General features: G+C 36.2%; 1 pseudogene across 1 annotated transcript in view; it reads left to right on the top strand.

Moving 5' to 3' along the window:
- Positions 1-15,211, top strand: part of LOC144660803 (uncharacterized) — a 34,014-nt pseudogene that overhangs the window by 6,565 nt on the left and 12,238 nt on the right. The window contains exons 3-12 of the transcript XR_013572165.1: positions 558-638; positions 1,481-1,514; positions 4,336-4,481; positions 5,764-5,826; positions 5,987-6,227; positions 7,309-7,430; positions 9,301-9,375; positions 10,515-10,655; positions 13,177-13,287; positions 13,945-14,046. The product of XR_013572165.1 is annotated as an uncharacterized LOC144660803 (transcript). The remainder of the gene's footprint in view (positions 1-557; positions 639-1,480; positions 1,515-4,335; positions 4,482-5,763; positions 5,827-5,986; positions 6,228-7,308; positions 7,431-9,300; positions 9,376-10,514; positions 10,656-13,176; positions 13,288-13,944; positions 14,047-15,211) is intronic.

The following is a 15,211-nucleotide window of genomic DNA, read 5'->3' as shown; positions in this document are numbered from 1 at the left end:
ATCATATAAATTATTACCATACACAGGTTAAGAACAGAGAAAAATATCAATGGGTTCCAAGGGTAAAAGTGAGCAAAACACAGACATCTCTTAGAAACATTTGCAAACATCTTACATGGCTTGTCAAAATTGGCAAATTCAAATCACAATAAATCAGTTGAAATAATATTTTAAGGATAGTATTATTTTTTTTTATTTTAGCCATGTACATTATTATTTTATTGAGTAAAATGGATGCATACAAGAAGCTGGGAGAGTACATGTATGTAGAAGAGAAGTGTAAAGAGTTGCCCATAGTTACACTAATAAACAACCATAGTAACGGACTTCCCCTGCTCCCCCTGCTTTTGTTGATTGAGATTGTTATTAGGACATTGAGCACTATTAAGATGTAACTCTTGTGTAGTTAGAATTCCACCCACACATGTACATCTATTTAAATACAGAATCTTCATTTGCCATTACAAAAAAAGGCTGTGCTTGTTATTTTTATTGTTATTTCAATACTGAATGCTATCTCTCTTGAAGCCTCATTCTCTTTATGTTTCTACCTGTAGGAGCTTGAACAAAAACAACTTTCAACTGAAGATGAACAGAGTCCTGATGTATTGCCGTATGTGCCACCATCTCAACCCCTGGTAAGATTCACATGTAACACTTTCAAAAGAACACTTAAAATGTCAATCCTTGTTTCTTATACAGGGCGGTACCAGCACCTCCCCCCACCCTGCCACCCCCATCCCCGAGTGTCTGGTACATGTAATTGTATGTATGATTGTCAAGTTAAAGGAAACCTCCACTCGTGTCGACAAGTTCATGTTGAATTATTAAATGGATTATAATGTCTTAATTCCAAATTTTATGAGACAAGGGAGACTTAACATTTATAGTAACAAGAAAGAAAAATATTTTTGCTTTTAAATTTCCTGCACGCCACCATATTGGATTTTATGATCTGTAAACAAATGGTTGCCACTGTTGTTTGGAAGTAGACAATCTTTTGTGTAAAACAGTTGAGCAACCATTACACATCATAAAAATATTAATTAATACGAATTTGCAAAAAATTTAATTCAGGCATTATTTCAAACAATTCATCAACAAAGTTCTTGTCATAAGAGTCAAGGTTCCCTTTAAGAGTTCTAGTCTGTAAAAATTATTAAATAGGCCATTTCCGAGTTACCTTTTGCCTCTGTTTGAAAACGAGTCTATGTGCAAAACCATTCAAATGAAAACGAGTTCGATTTGCATGAAAATGGATCTGTAGGTGAAAACCATTTTCACATGTCTTGAATGGTTTGACATGTACATGTACATGTGGACTTGTTTTAAAACAGAGGCAAAGAGTAACTCGGAAATGGCATATTAATGAGTAATATGACATTGTTTGAGTTTCACTTTTGGGTCTCATTTTGCAGCCCTGATTAATAATTATCTCTGTTGGCCATGTGCACTCAAAATATCATTTTTCTTGTTTCAGGATCAGTTCAGATTTTCCATAAGTGCGATCGAAGGTAGGAATAGGTGTCAAAAATATATCTTAAAATTTTTGTAGGCATCAGTATAAAATACGATATTTAATATAGTGCATATCTAGCACGCCTGAGTGTCAACAGAATACTTGTGGAAAAGTGCGAGGTTTAAATTATAATGATTCCTTGGGAATGATCATAATGTTACTAAGCCTTGGGCTAGATATAGTCTGGCAAGAGCTAGCAACAAGTAGCTGATGATTTCTGTCTGCCACTCATATACCTAAACATTATTTTAAGGTTAATTTTATCTTCGTTTTTTGTAACCTGTGCAGGGCTTGCAAAAACTTAACTTACAGCTAACCTTTCAGACAAGCAGCTCTCAAAGTTTGCTTGCTCCCAAGGGCACTGAGTTGGGTGCATGGCTAAACTTGCCTTTGTGCTTGCAGTGAGGCAAGTGAACATGATAAGTTTTTTTCTGGCAGTGAAATCTATTTGCCCCTACTTTGTTATTGAAATATATTTTAAAATAAATATGAAAACTTCAATGTAGGTCTCTCTAATCCTAAGTATTGAAACAATTATTTTACTTCCCCACACAAGTGCAAATAAATTTATCTGGTTCATCTCTCTTCAGCAGCTTCCATAACATGAAGAGCTGAAAGATCCAGATTTCTTAATGTTTCAATTTTTTATTACTCTATGTGGAGCAAAATACCAAATACAAATATAGGGGTGTTGAATGGTAAATGCGAGACAAGACGGCAATACTGATATCTTTTCTGCAAGGCTAAAAAGGTCTTGGGCTTGAAGGCATCAAAGGCATCAAAGAAAAATTCGAGATGACCAGACCCCTGAAATTTGGCTAACATTTTGCGAGACACGCATTTTTTGAAGGACCATTCACCACCCCTAAATATTATACAAACTCCGACTAAAATAGTTTGCAAGGAAAGAATAAAGTACTATTTACAAATTTTCCTAATACTCTAATTTGATATCTTTCAGTGAAGTCTAGTTATTTAATTACTGTCAAGATGATCATTCGAGATACAAGTAACTGATAAAAAATAGTGTATGTTGTTACCTTCACTGTACAGAAGACCTTTGTGTCAGTTAGGGAATTGACTGCTCTTTCGAATTCTGCTCAATTAATGAAAGTCGATATACAAGTTGTATCTTTCTTTAAGGTGCAGCTGGGCTCATGTAGCTTCAGATTGACTCACACTCAGCAATTTGGTGTTACAAATTGAATTATTTTTTATTCTTGAAATACAAGTAGGAGATAACTTACTAATTTACCTGGCTATGTTTATTCAAGCAGATAAGGATTCCTGTAGTTCTTAATTAACGTTTCTTATCTCCAGTTAAAGTTGACAACCTTCTTAATAGCATACTTCACAAGGTTTAGCTGTTTGTGACCACCTTGCAAGAACAACATCACAGATGAACGTCTCTGTTCATAGAAATACTGTACATGCTGTACAGTACATTTTTAATTTTATACTGAAGCCTATAGACTGATGTATGTGCGTGATTGTAACTATTGAGCCCCCTCTCTATGGGTATTTCTGAAGAAATGGAAGGCGCGAAGATCACCGTGCGCAGAAAAACCGAAGATCTCAAGATTGAAGCGAAGATCTGAAATTGACCAATTGCAAAGAAAACAAAGACCGTGGGTACCCATAGAGAGGCTCACTATCGGCAAAATTTATCTTTAAAATTCACAATTCAGTCCTTTGTTTACAAGAACCTGGAAAAACTACATCCTGTCTAATAATTTATAGTCTGAGCCCTTGGTCTTAGATATTTCTGACGATATCAGCATAGGGAGTCATGACATGTTTTCTCTCTGGAATGCTTGCAGTGTGCATACCATTCAGTTCTTGATGCCTCTTTTGTGCTTCCTGTGTATTCAGTAAATTATGTAGTATATCAATACCAAACATACTTGACAGAAAATATGTTTCTAAGAATTACAAGTTGTAGGTACTTCCTATTTGTAATTATATCACAAAGACATGAGACAGGCTGATTGACAAATCTATAGGTCATCTTGTCATGTTTAAAGACCCAAAATTGGAAAATTGGATAGTGATCAAAAAATATTATTTGTTTGAGATCTGTTGTCCGTTTTTGTTAAAATTGTTTAATTGAAGTTTGTTCAAAAAGCTAGTGTGTGCCACACTCCATGTAGCACGGGAACATAACATAGTGGGATGTAAATGTTCACAGCATGCCTTGTGTCACAGCATCACATTACTGATTCATGCAGTTTGTTATCTCACCTTGAAATATAAACCATTTTCTATTGTTATCCTGGCAGGCAACACTGTAAATATTTAATCTTTAAATATTTGCAACTCTATTAATCCTTTTCATTGGGTGCATGGTCTTTTAAAAACTTTAAGGCCTGGGTTTATTTTTTCCTAAGACTTTTTGTTGTGTTAATAAACATCATTTTTCACAGTGCATGGATAATTGCATGTGAAATTTCTGTCAATATCTGACCTTTGTGGTTTGTTACTTGATATTCCTAAGTATCGCATTTCTTGTTGATTCATTTGGCTAAGCCATGCTTTAGCTGTGATAATATTCATTTCATTCAGTCCTTGAACTGAAGCCAGCAGAAGCATGTCATTGAGCTGACATTAGTTATTTCCTTTCATGTGGTTAGTGCTCTCAAGCTTCTGGTTTTGTGGCATGTTCATCTGTGTCATGAGATGTTTGTGTCATTTCGCAGCAAGATTTTGATCAAATGATTGAATTTGCATGATGAAAAGAGCATTCCTCTTATTACTCTGTTAGTAATTAATAAGTGTCAGTGTGAAGCACTGATATGAAAATCTCTGAATATCGACAGGAAGTGGTGAAGTCGACTTGGATGCATTATTAGAAGATCTCTGTATCATGGAAAAAGACATGAATTCTGGCAGTGAAACAGAGTCCCATTTTTCAGAGACAATTTCCAGTCCAAATCTGAAGTCTCCCATCTCACCGAAAATGAAGGTACGTTGTAAATTTCAATCCCTTTTGACAGCAGCAGACATAGGTTTTGTCTAACGTCTGACATCCAGATAGAATGACACTTAAACCCTGTCTAGCATGTTTACCAACTAATAAATTGTTCAATCGATTTCAATTGAATTAACTTCAACAGAATTTTACTTCAGATATCATTCAATAATGGTTAAGACTTTAAGAATATTATTTGCTTTTGGCATGCTAAGTCTTTTCCTGTCAGTGAGGATGTTTATCTTGTTCAGCCAGGGAAACTTAATCTCACTCAGCTTATACAGCTATTTATAATTTCTTGGAATAATCTCTTGAATGAATGTTCTGGTAATGACATACACACATGTACTGATCACAATACACATGATTTCCATTTAATATGTTAAAAGGATGCAATTTGCATGTCACTTCAATGTTTCTCATGGGTTCTGGATCTCAATTTTTTTCAGACTCATGATGTATCGGCTAATCCTTCTGTAAAATTATTGATCAACATTATAATTGATATTGTTTTAAATTTTAGAATAGATTTTATATTTTTATTTTTACCATTTTGGAAAAAATATTTTGCAGAATTCTTACCATTCAAATCTGTAAAGGTTCTAAAATAGGAATGACTCCTTTTAGAAATTTTTGAATATATTATTAACCTTTCTTGGCCATATTATGGCTTCCTGTTTATGTAGGCACATTCAGTGATGTGTCTTGCTGTGTGCACTCTAGGTGCCGTGAAAACAGTCTTATTGTCACATGAATTAAAGATGCAGAATAAAAAATTTACTAGGCACAAACATGCACACAAACGTCACTTGCAAACTACATGCAACTATATAGAGTTGTATGTACAAATAAATAATTATAATAATTATACTTGCTTCTGAAATCACAATGTTAAAATTTATTAAGTACATGTATGCATGTTAAATGTAATTTGTTTGGATTTTGTTGGAATATTATACCAGACCATTTGGAGGTGGCTAAGTAATAGATATAAGTTTATAGTTAAAATTATAATTATAATTTAAAAATAAATTTTGAGTAGAAATCATGTTGACATTAGGTGTATATGCAAGATGTGGATTTTAAAGGTCGCTATGATTAAATATACATGTGGTATGGAAAATACAGTATCTTTGTTTTTTGGTTTCACATAGGGTTAGGTTTTCATGAGCCAGTTGGTGCCTGAAATACATGTACGTCTATGGAGTACCCCAATAAACACTTGCACATAACATGTATTACTTGTAACATTGTGTTGATTTATCTTGAATTGTAGGTGTCGGCTGATGTTCGCAGTCGACTAGAGAGCGTTCAGGAGGAGACGCAGGAACTGACTCCTGTGAGTACTAGAGCTTTGTTCTTCCGTTTTCTTGTACATTGATGTATAACAAACTTTCAGAACTAGCATTGATGGAAATGTATGAAAATGAAATAGGAGAATTTTGTTTTTGATCTTGTGGCTTACTGTAATGTGGTCATCTGGTCTTTTTTACATGTAGGAGGAACAACAGGAGCGAATCAAAGCTGAAAAAATAAGGATAGCTCTGGAAAAACTCAGGGCTGCAAGGGTGAAGAAGTTAGTTGTTAAAGTGTACAATGATGAAGATCCTACATCTAAGACAGTTGCCATTGATCAAACATGGACGGCGTGGGAAGTGTGCAAGAAGATGATGCGCAAGAATGACACTGAACCAGATCCTAACTGGGTCCTCATAGAGAGAATTCCACAGCTTAGTTTAGGTCTGTTTGTGGCATTTTATAAATTTTGTTCTTTACTTCATTAATTTTTACATGCTAAAATCCCTTGCAAGATTGCATGTCGTTTAACTGGTTTCTGTATTTTATTTTTAATTTTGTTGCTTTTTTATTTTTGTTTTTACTTTAATTTATTTCCCCTCTTCCTTGTTGTTGGCTTGTTAGAGAGGGGGCTTTTATGAAGGATTTTTACACTTATAATGAATAAATCAATAAATACAATTACTATAATTATAATGTACCAAAATGTTTTTGGGAGTCGTGGTGGCCTAATGGTTAGCACACTGGACTTGGAATCCAATGGTCCGGGTTTGAGTTTTGTCCGGAGTCATTGTGTTGTATTCTTGCATTGGGCAAGACACTTAACTCTCATAGTGCCTCTCTCTACCCAGGTATATAAATAGGTACTGGCAAAATAATGCTGGGGGTAACCCTGCAATGGACTAGCATCCCATCCAGGGAGGAGTAGAAATACTCTTAGAACCTTAATGCTACGGATAAGCTCCGACTGTATTATACCTGCCAACTTTTTCTGGGTAAAAGGCGTGAGATTTTTTCCTTGCCAGGATTTCCTAAAAAAAATACGACAATGTCCGAAGTTTTCCGAAGACATCCGAAGTATTCCGAAGACGTTCCGAACATATTCCGACCCGGTGCGTGTACTAATTTGCTAAACACGACCTCGTTCCCAATGCTTTTTTTTTTGTCAAAACTCTGAGATTTCGGGGAAAGTATCGTCATTTACTCATTTTACATGGAGTTTTCGTTTCTCACATTGGTTTGAGTTTACATTTTTTGGAAAGTGTGTCGTTTGTGGTTTTAAAAACTCGCATTTTTCAACTAGGCGTGAGAAATTGGTTCGTAAGCGTGAGTTGGCGTGAGATCGAAGTTTTCAACTCGCAGGCGTGAGACTCGCGCCCAAGGCGTGAGAGTTGACAGGTATACTGTATGGGCCACTTGGCTCGATAAAGGCCTTACCAAATTTAAGTGTTTTTGTCAGCAAATACATTGCTTGTGATTTTCAAAATGTTCATTGTTTATGTCTATATTTAAACTCAATTTTCAGAGCGGCTTTTGGAAGACCACGAATCAGTAGTGGATGTAGTCTCAAGCTGGCCATGGGATTCTGAAAATAAACTGGTGCTTAATAACAGACGAGAGAAGTATGCACTGTTTAGAAACCCACAGGTATGTGGCAGTCATACTATCTGTAACATGAAATGTTAAATAATACAAGGAATTTACTTTGCGTCTTTAAATGTTGGAGTCTAGACTGTAAGCAGTCTCCCTTTTTCTTTAAAATCTGTGGGGATGAACACGAAAAATAGTGAGGAGAGCGCAATATGCGAGTGATGAAGCCATGAGTGTCAAGAAGTGTGGGTGCCTGAAGAAAGGAGAAAAAGAGAGACTGCCCTAGTTTCAGACAACATTTCTTAAGTCCAGTAGTCTGGTGATGGAGTGTTTTGATTGGTTGACCTACGAAGCGATGATGTGTGTCTGTCATTATGCTGTTTTTTGGTTGTTGTTGTTTTTTGCATGATTTCTACAAAACAATTCAATGTTAGAGGTCACGCTTTTTTCACACCGTTTGTGTGCATTACTTTGTGCAAAAATTTTGGAATTACATTTTGGAAGACTGAGTAGATCCTATGCTGCTTCATCAAGTTGCCACTCAAAAATTGAGATCACGAAGAGAATCAAAGTCTCCTTCGAGCCACCTTATAGTATGTGGTAATTATTCGATGAACATTTGCCCTTTTTTCAAACTAAAAAGTGTTCCATTTGTAAGGTGTTTTAGTTATTCCGCAATGATTCGGGGACCGCGCTAATTAACTTTCTGTTCAAATATATACAGTAAGTAGTTGCTCATTTGTGAGTGATTAGCAGAGCCCACCTCGTTACCAGGACTCCCCCAGCCCCCAGTTCTTGCTCTGGGGGGGGAGACCCTGGGAACGAGGTTATAGTATATATCCATCGTGTGAGCGAATCATGTCGCGGAGAGAAGTGAGGGATTAATCATAGTCTAGCTTTTTGATCATGGAAGAAGATTAATCATTTTTCGTAGTTACAAGTCTGTGCAAAGTATCACCTATAAGAAAACTGCAAAAGTCTGACATCGCACATCGTACTTCGAACTGGAACAGCTGGATAACAAACTCCTCATAACAAAACTATCGACTTCAGACAATGCAATTGATAATGATAGTTACTTTCGGCACGAGGTGAAATTATAAACTAAGCTTCGTTAAAGTAGTTCTACAATCAGTTCTGTAAAAGTTAATTTCAGAAGCAATTTGTGATTGCACATTGTACTTCAGTTTCAAATTTTCTAGCATGAGCAGTTTCTTAGTAATCTCTCACCTTCTCCAGTTGAGTTAATACCATCATCAAGGATTCCGATTGTTGTCAACACGTCCTTCCTAATCAATAAGCTTAATGTAACATTTTGTCCATCTTCTTCGATCGGCAGCCGCAATCTTTGCCATTATGCTCATTCGCATTGGGAAAGTCGCATTTTTTCACTCGAGCATTCTTGAGCACATTTTCTGTTGGTTCTTGAGGTCTTCAAAAGTGTAATTTGATCAAAGATGTAGCGAAAGGAACAAAAATACGCCTTGACAATTTTACCGTCGGGCTCGACACAACAGGCGCCATTTTGAATACATGTACACTGTATTGCCGCTTTTGATCCACCCCTCCCCCCCCACATATATGAACATTAGACAATGGAACGACTATGTGGACAAAACAAAACCTAGTACGGGAGAGAGGGGAAACCGTGTTTAATTCACTTTTAATGCGGATTTAATGCATACATTAATTGTTTAACGGGAATGGAGTGACATTCAACCCTCACTATACCTTATGATACCATAAGGTAAAAAGGAGGGGGAAGGGGATAATCCTGTGATGGACTAGCATACAGTACCATCCAGCAAGAAATAACTCCTTAGGCTAGTAACCTCATGCTGCTGAAACTGGCAAGACGAGCACTGGCCAGATAGACAAGTGCGATTGAAATCTTGCTGAAATCAATATTATGTTTGATTTGTTGCAGAATTTTCTTCTGACGAGTGATACATCAATGGGCGCTGCACAGTTGGCAGAGAAAAGTAAAGACATCTTACTGCAGGTGATTATGCAATTTTTTTTTTAGATTGAGCAGTCTCAAATTGAGTGACTTAAAAAAATAAAAAAAAAAAACAAGTTTGTAGGACCCTGAGACATTCCTGAATATAGAGCTTTCAGTCTGTAGGAACAGTAAAGCTGCACTGACAGATACTCAAAGATAATAAGGGCAAGTAGTCTAACTGTTAGACACCATAAGGAACGGTAGTCCACGCATACAATTTTAGGTATTTCTAAGGCCCAAGTCAAGGGTAAATCTCCATTTCAAGGGTAATGCCAATGTGTGTCGTGACTGTAGTCTAACAGCAATTCTTCATGCTCAATTGAAAATCCATCAATCTGATGATGGGTTTTCTGGTTATATACGTATAACTGTTCACTAATACAAGTCTTGTAGAACAGGATTATCTTGTGAATGGCAATCCTTTTTAGTGTCAGCCTTCCAAGGGGGTTTCTGATGTCGCTTTAATTTGTGGCTTGTTTCCAACCCACCTGTCGCCTATTTGGTGAGGGAAACGTTGTCGTTGTTGCAAATATATACCCATTTAGTGTTAGTTTCTGTTGGCTATTGGTGCTTTTAAACAAGATTGTCCATACTTTTTGAGCTATTTTGGAGCAATGTCGCCTGCCACCAAAACCCCTTAGGGCCTCTTTACATGAGAGTTTTCGTCCCGGGATGTCTTTTATCCCGGGATGAATTCATCTCGGTGTCTGGTCATTTTCTTGTTGCTGTTTACATGATGATACATGATTTCGACCCCGGGATGAAACACCGGGATGAAATGTCATCCCGGGATGAAACGTGACGAAAAACCCCATGTAAACAGTCCTTCCCAGGATGAAATGTAATGTTATGTAAGCACGGGCGAGATGAATTCAACTTGGGCGAGACGACTTATCCCGGGATGAACACGCTAAAAATTTTTTTTCATCCCGGGACGAAATTCATCCCAAGACGAAACTCATCTCAACTCTCATGTAAAGAGGCCCTTAGAATGCCTTAAGCACTACTTGTCCTCAATTCTACACCGACTTCTGAAATCCAAATCGGCTGCATCTGCCCATCATTCCAACCAATGATACATTTCACATGTTCTGTAACACCATAATACCACCATTTCTCTTTCTTGTGTGTATTTACAGGAATTCTTTCAAAAAGACGCCATGCGACTTCCTGAGCTTGATGGGGTTTTGTACCTCAAGGAAGGCAAAAAGTCATGGAAAAAGCATTACTTTGTTCTGAGGGCTTCAGGAATCTACTACACACCTAAAGGAAAAACCAAGGTAGGTAGCTTACAGATTTTTTTTAAAGCTTCTTTTCAATCAGCCTTTTCCAAGCATTCATTGAGAGTGGATTAGCCTGAAGAACACTGAGTGGAAAAAAAGTTGCTGTATTTTCACACTGCTCCTAAACTAATCAAATGCTTGGCTGTATTTCAACAAGACATTAAGGTGGCTCGATCGGATTTTTGAGTGACAATACCTTTCAACTTTGAGCAACATGTATGCCACGGTAAACAATCCAACTGAAAATCGATCAGTACAGCTGTACTAAAGAAAGATGAAAGTTTCGAATGAGATAAGTTTTGTCGAAATCGGAGTAACCATAGCAACATAATGACGTCACCACCATTTTACACGAGACCGATTTTCTTCTAATAGAGGGATAATTTTGAAAAAAGGCTTCTAGATCTTGGACTTGACATAGTTTTCTCAAGGTCTGCAAAATTTGAAGAATTTTTATGAGAGCGTTTTCGAGAAAATTTTGGATGAAGTTTTCAGGTGCTAAAATACAACAAAAACAAAGCAGTATTAAAACATTATTGAGAAAACGTTCACAAGGCCCGATCAAGTAACATTTTTGGCCTTAAGTGAATCTTGAACTATCTAATTACCTTGGAAGAAAATCTCAGAGAAATCGTTTCATTTGATTTCTTGAAACATCGGCTTGAATTTGAACTGGTATAAAGTGTTATTTCGCTCTTTTATCGAAAAAGGGCCTTCGCTACTAAAATGATCGCAAAATAAAAAGCGCTCGATAGAATTTTTTTAAATTTGGCAGTCAAAAAGAAGAATAAGTACGTAATGAAATGTCTGATTTTCAAAATAATTGAATCATTTTAAGGCAGTTAATTCAAAGCCTTACTTCAGGTAAACATTGCGCTGTTTTTCACCCTACATCGGATTGCTGCCTCATTATCTGTCTCCATTGTCTCAAGCCGCGTGCATTTGTAAATTCCAGTAGATCATGAATCACTAATTATTTATTACTGGAGATTTTTGTGACAATTCTGCCTTGGCCTTGAAAGACTGAAGATAATACAAGTGCTTTACTAGCCTATTCCTCATTGTTAGTGTATTTTGGCTTGTTAAATTAGCTTGTTTCCGTACAGTTTTCGGAAAACAAGCAGCTGTTATACATATTCAAGATGTGCTGAAATTGACAAATGCACGGGGCACAACACAATAGAGACTTAAAATGAGGCAACGATCCGATGTAGAGTGAAAGACAGCGCAATGTTTACCTGAGTTAAGGCTTAAAATTAACTGCCTTAGAATGTTTCAATTATTTTGAAAATCGGACATTTCATTACATATATATTCTTCTTTTTGATTGCCAAATTTAAAAAATTCTATCAAGCGCTTTTTATTTTGCGATCATTTTAGTAGCGAAGGCTCTTTTTCGATAGGGAAAAACACTTCATATCAGTTCATACAGCCGATGTTTCAAGAAATCAAATGAAACATTTCTCTGAATTTTCTTCCAAGGTAATTAGATAGTACAAGATTCACTTAAGGCAAAATGTTACTTGATCGGGCCTTGTGAACGTTTTCTCAGTAATGTTTTAAGACTGCTTTGTTTTTGTTGTATTTTAGCACCTGAAAATTCATCCAAATTTTCTCGGCTCTCATAAAAATTCTTCAAATTTTGCAGACCTTGAGAAAATATGTCATCCAGATCTACCTTTTTCAAAATTATCCCTCTATTAGAAGAAAACGGTCCGTAATGGTGGTGACATCATTATGTTGCTATGGTACTCCGAAAACTTATCTCATTGAACTTTATCTTTCTTTAGTAAGCTGTACTGATCGATTTTCAGTTGATTGTTTACGGTGACATACAAGTTGCTCAAAGTTGAAAGGTATCGTCACTCAATAATCCGATCGAGCCACCTTAATTAGCTTTCTTTTCCCTGTTTTCCCTTTACTTCTCACACAAATAATATTTTTTTTTATATTCATGTGTATTTTTTATTTTTTTACCTTTTACACATATACAACTCACATGTGAAAATTATTTTAATAGGGTTTGTCTTCATGCGCCCTGGACAGAATTACTTCGATATTTTAAAATTCAGCCTAAACAATAGACATCACTACGAGGCTCTGGGGAATAAACCCCACAAACTCTATAGTTTATTCCCCAGAGGCATAGTAAGTTCTATTGTTTTAAGCTGAATTTTAATATTTCGAAATTGGGCTATTCAATCTTCAACCTTTTTTATGAAGCAGTTCTCTTTAAAAAAAACTTGCACATATGCACATTTTTGTCAAACAGATGTTCTTGGCAACGAGGATGCATGTACACTGTACATGTTTCTTTAATGTTTACCTTAATTCTAGTTTTATTTTGGCACATGCAGAATGATTTTGCTAGTGTTAGCACCTCATCCAGAATAAAAGCCTTCTTTCCATAAACCACAGGTCTTAAGTAGAACTCTCAAAACTAAACTAGTTCCCAAGGTAACTAAATCAAATCACCAGTGTATTGTTTTTATCATTCTGTCTTTTCTGTTGATTGTAGTCGTCAAGGGATATTGTATGTTTAATGAAGTTTGAGCATGTGTCCATCTTCAATGGCATTGGATTCAAGAAGAAGCTTAAAGCACCTACTGAGCACTGCTTTGTGTTAAAGGTAAATAACTACAGTAGAACTTCTACTTCTGGATACTTTTATAATACTGACACCTAAGTTCACATACCATATTTATTTGATTAAGCGCTCAACCTCGAATAAGTGCCCACCTCAAATAAGCTCCCACCCTGTAGATCGGAAAAGTCGATAAGCGCCAGCCCCCCCCCCCCCCCACCTCTCTCATAAAGCAATAAACCTAAATTGCACAAGAGCAGTATTGACTATTTTTTTGAAATTGATTAAGTTCTACTAAGAGACTTCTGCGAAGACCAAGTTTTCTTAGCATTTTACAAAAACTTTCAATAATCAGTAAAATTTTTCTTTGGTAGATCTTCACGTTTTATTATCATTCATTGTTTTGTTTCAAAATAAACTAACTACACTTAATAAAAATGGTGAAAATGTAATAATCGCCCACCAATAATCCGCCTCTTAGGTCCAAAAATTTAATAAGCACCCAGGGCGAATTCATCAAACAAATACGGTAGTCCAAAAGAGACCAACATTAATATAAACTCTATGTCCATGATAGGGATGGACTCTCTTCCCTTCTTTGGTGTCCATATTAAAAGGTTTGACTCGACTCAGTCCTGTATCCAGTTTTTTGATGATTCTCTTGTCAGGAGTGCTAATACTTTTCTATTTATATATTTTCAGCATCCTCAGTTTCATGACCTAGAGTCTAAGGCTGTTCGATGTTTCTGTGCTGAAGATCTCAAGACGATGCAACGCTGGGTGGTGGGCATCAGACTTGCTAAAGTGAGTTAATCTAAAATGAACAATTTACCTTGATAATTACCAAAAACATCTGCCAGTAATTGGTTTAAGAATTTGGCAATGCATCAAGATGTTATCATATTTATTTAATAATTTTTACTGCACTTCTCTTGATTACTTACAAGTGGTAATTGAATCAAAATGAAGAAGAAGCTACTGAGTAGCTTGAAACCGGGTGGTTAATGATTAACCACTCTTTTGGATAACAAGAAAGCCTAAGGCTTTTAGACGAACCCAGTAGCGTTTATATTTCCTTTTGTTGCTGTTCAACAAGAAGTGCGTTATGCTAAAGCGTGACATGCGATATACGATACTCGGTTGTCAGTATTAAAGGTCAAAGGCAATTTGATCACTTTTGAAGACTTTGAAGGTGGATATATCAGAGTTGTTTTCGTTTTACTTTTAAAACTCATAAAATATAACGTGACTCTTTCATTTATATCTCGTACTGGTCATTTCTAACTTAGCAGCAATTCTATTTTGCACTGTGGTCTAAGCGATGATTTATTGTTAAGTTAAACACATGGAAAATGCGTATAACCAGAAGTACATGATCTGGAAGTCCACATCTAGCATTAGGGCGCGTGCCATCGGATTTGCGTGTGTGCTATTTTTAGAACATCCTTGCGCGGGAGACGCGCGAGACGCGCGAGAAAATGCCGTGTGACCTTGCCAACAAACATTTCACTCAGAAAACAAATTAAAACTGAAAACAAATTCCAAAAATACTCCGAAAAAAAGGGGAATTATCGATCTTATTTTATGAGATCTGTGATGGAAAAACATCCGATGGTAACCAGAGATGGAAAAAGTTGCTTTCCGTTTCAATACAAAAAAACTCCTTGAATTTAATATTACACAGGCGAATTATGCGCGCTCGAAGGGGGACCAAAAACCATAGAAAACGCAACCTTTGGTAGAATGAAATATTTTTTTTTGGGTTAAAGAAAGTATGTTACGCTTTGCTGAACGTCTTTACATCAACAAAATTATATTGTCTTGCTCCTGAGTAACAAAAACAACCACGACTTGATGTTTCTTTGGAATACTCGTTTTTTGAATTTCGATAAATATATTGCTAACTGAAAATTATTTGGGAATATTTTCGGAAAGTGAGCGATACAACAGTTTATTGAAAACACATTAT

Source organism: Oculina patagonica, chromosome 7 (assembly GCF_052425735.1).
Source record: "Oculina patagonica isolate OP01 chromosome 7, crgOcupat, whole genome shotgun sequence".
NCBI classification, from domain to species: Eukaryota; Metazoa; Cnidaria; class Anthozoa; order Scleractinia; family Oculinidae; genus Oculina; species Oculina patagonica.
Note: the sequence above shows the minus strand (reverse complement) of the source record. Positions and strands in the feature narration are given on the sequence as shown.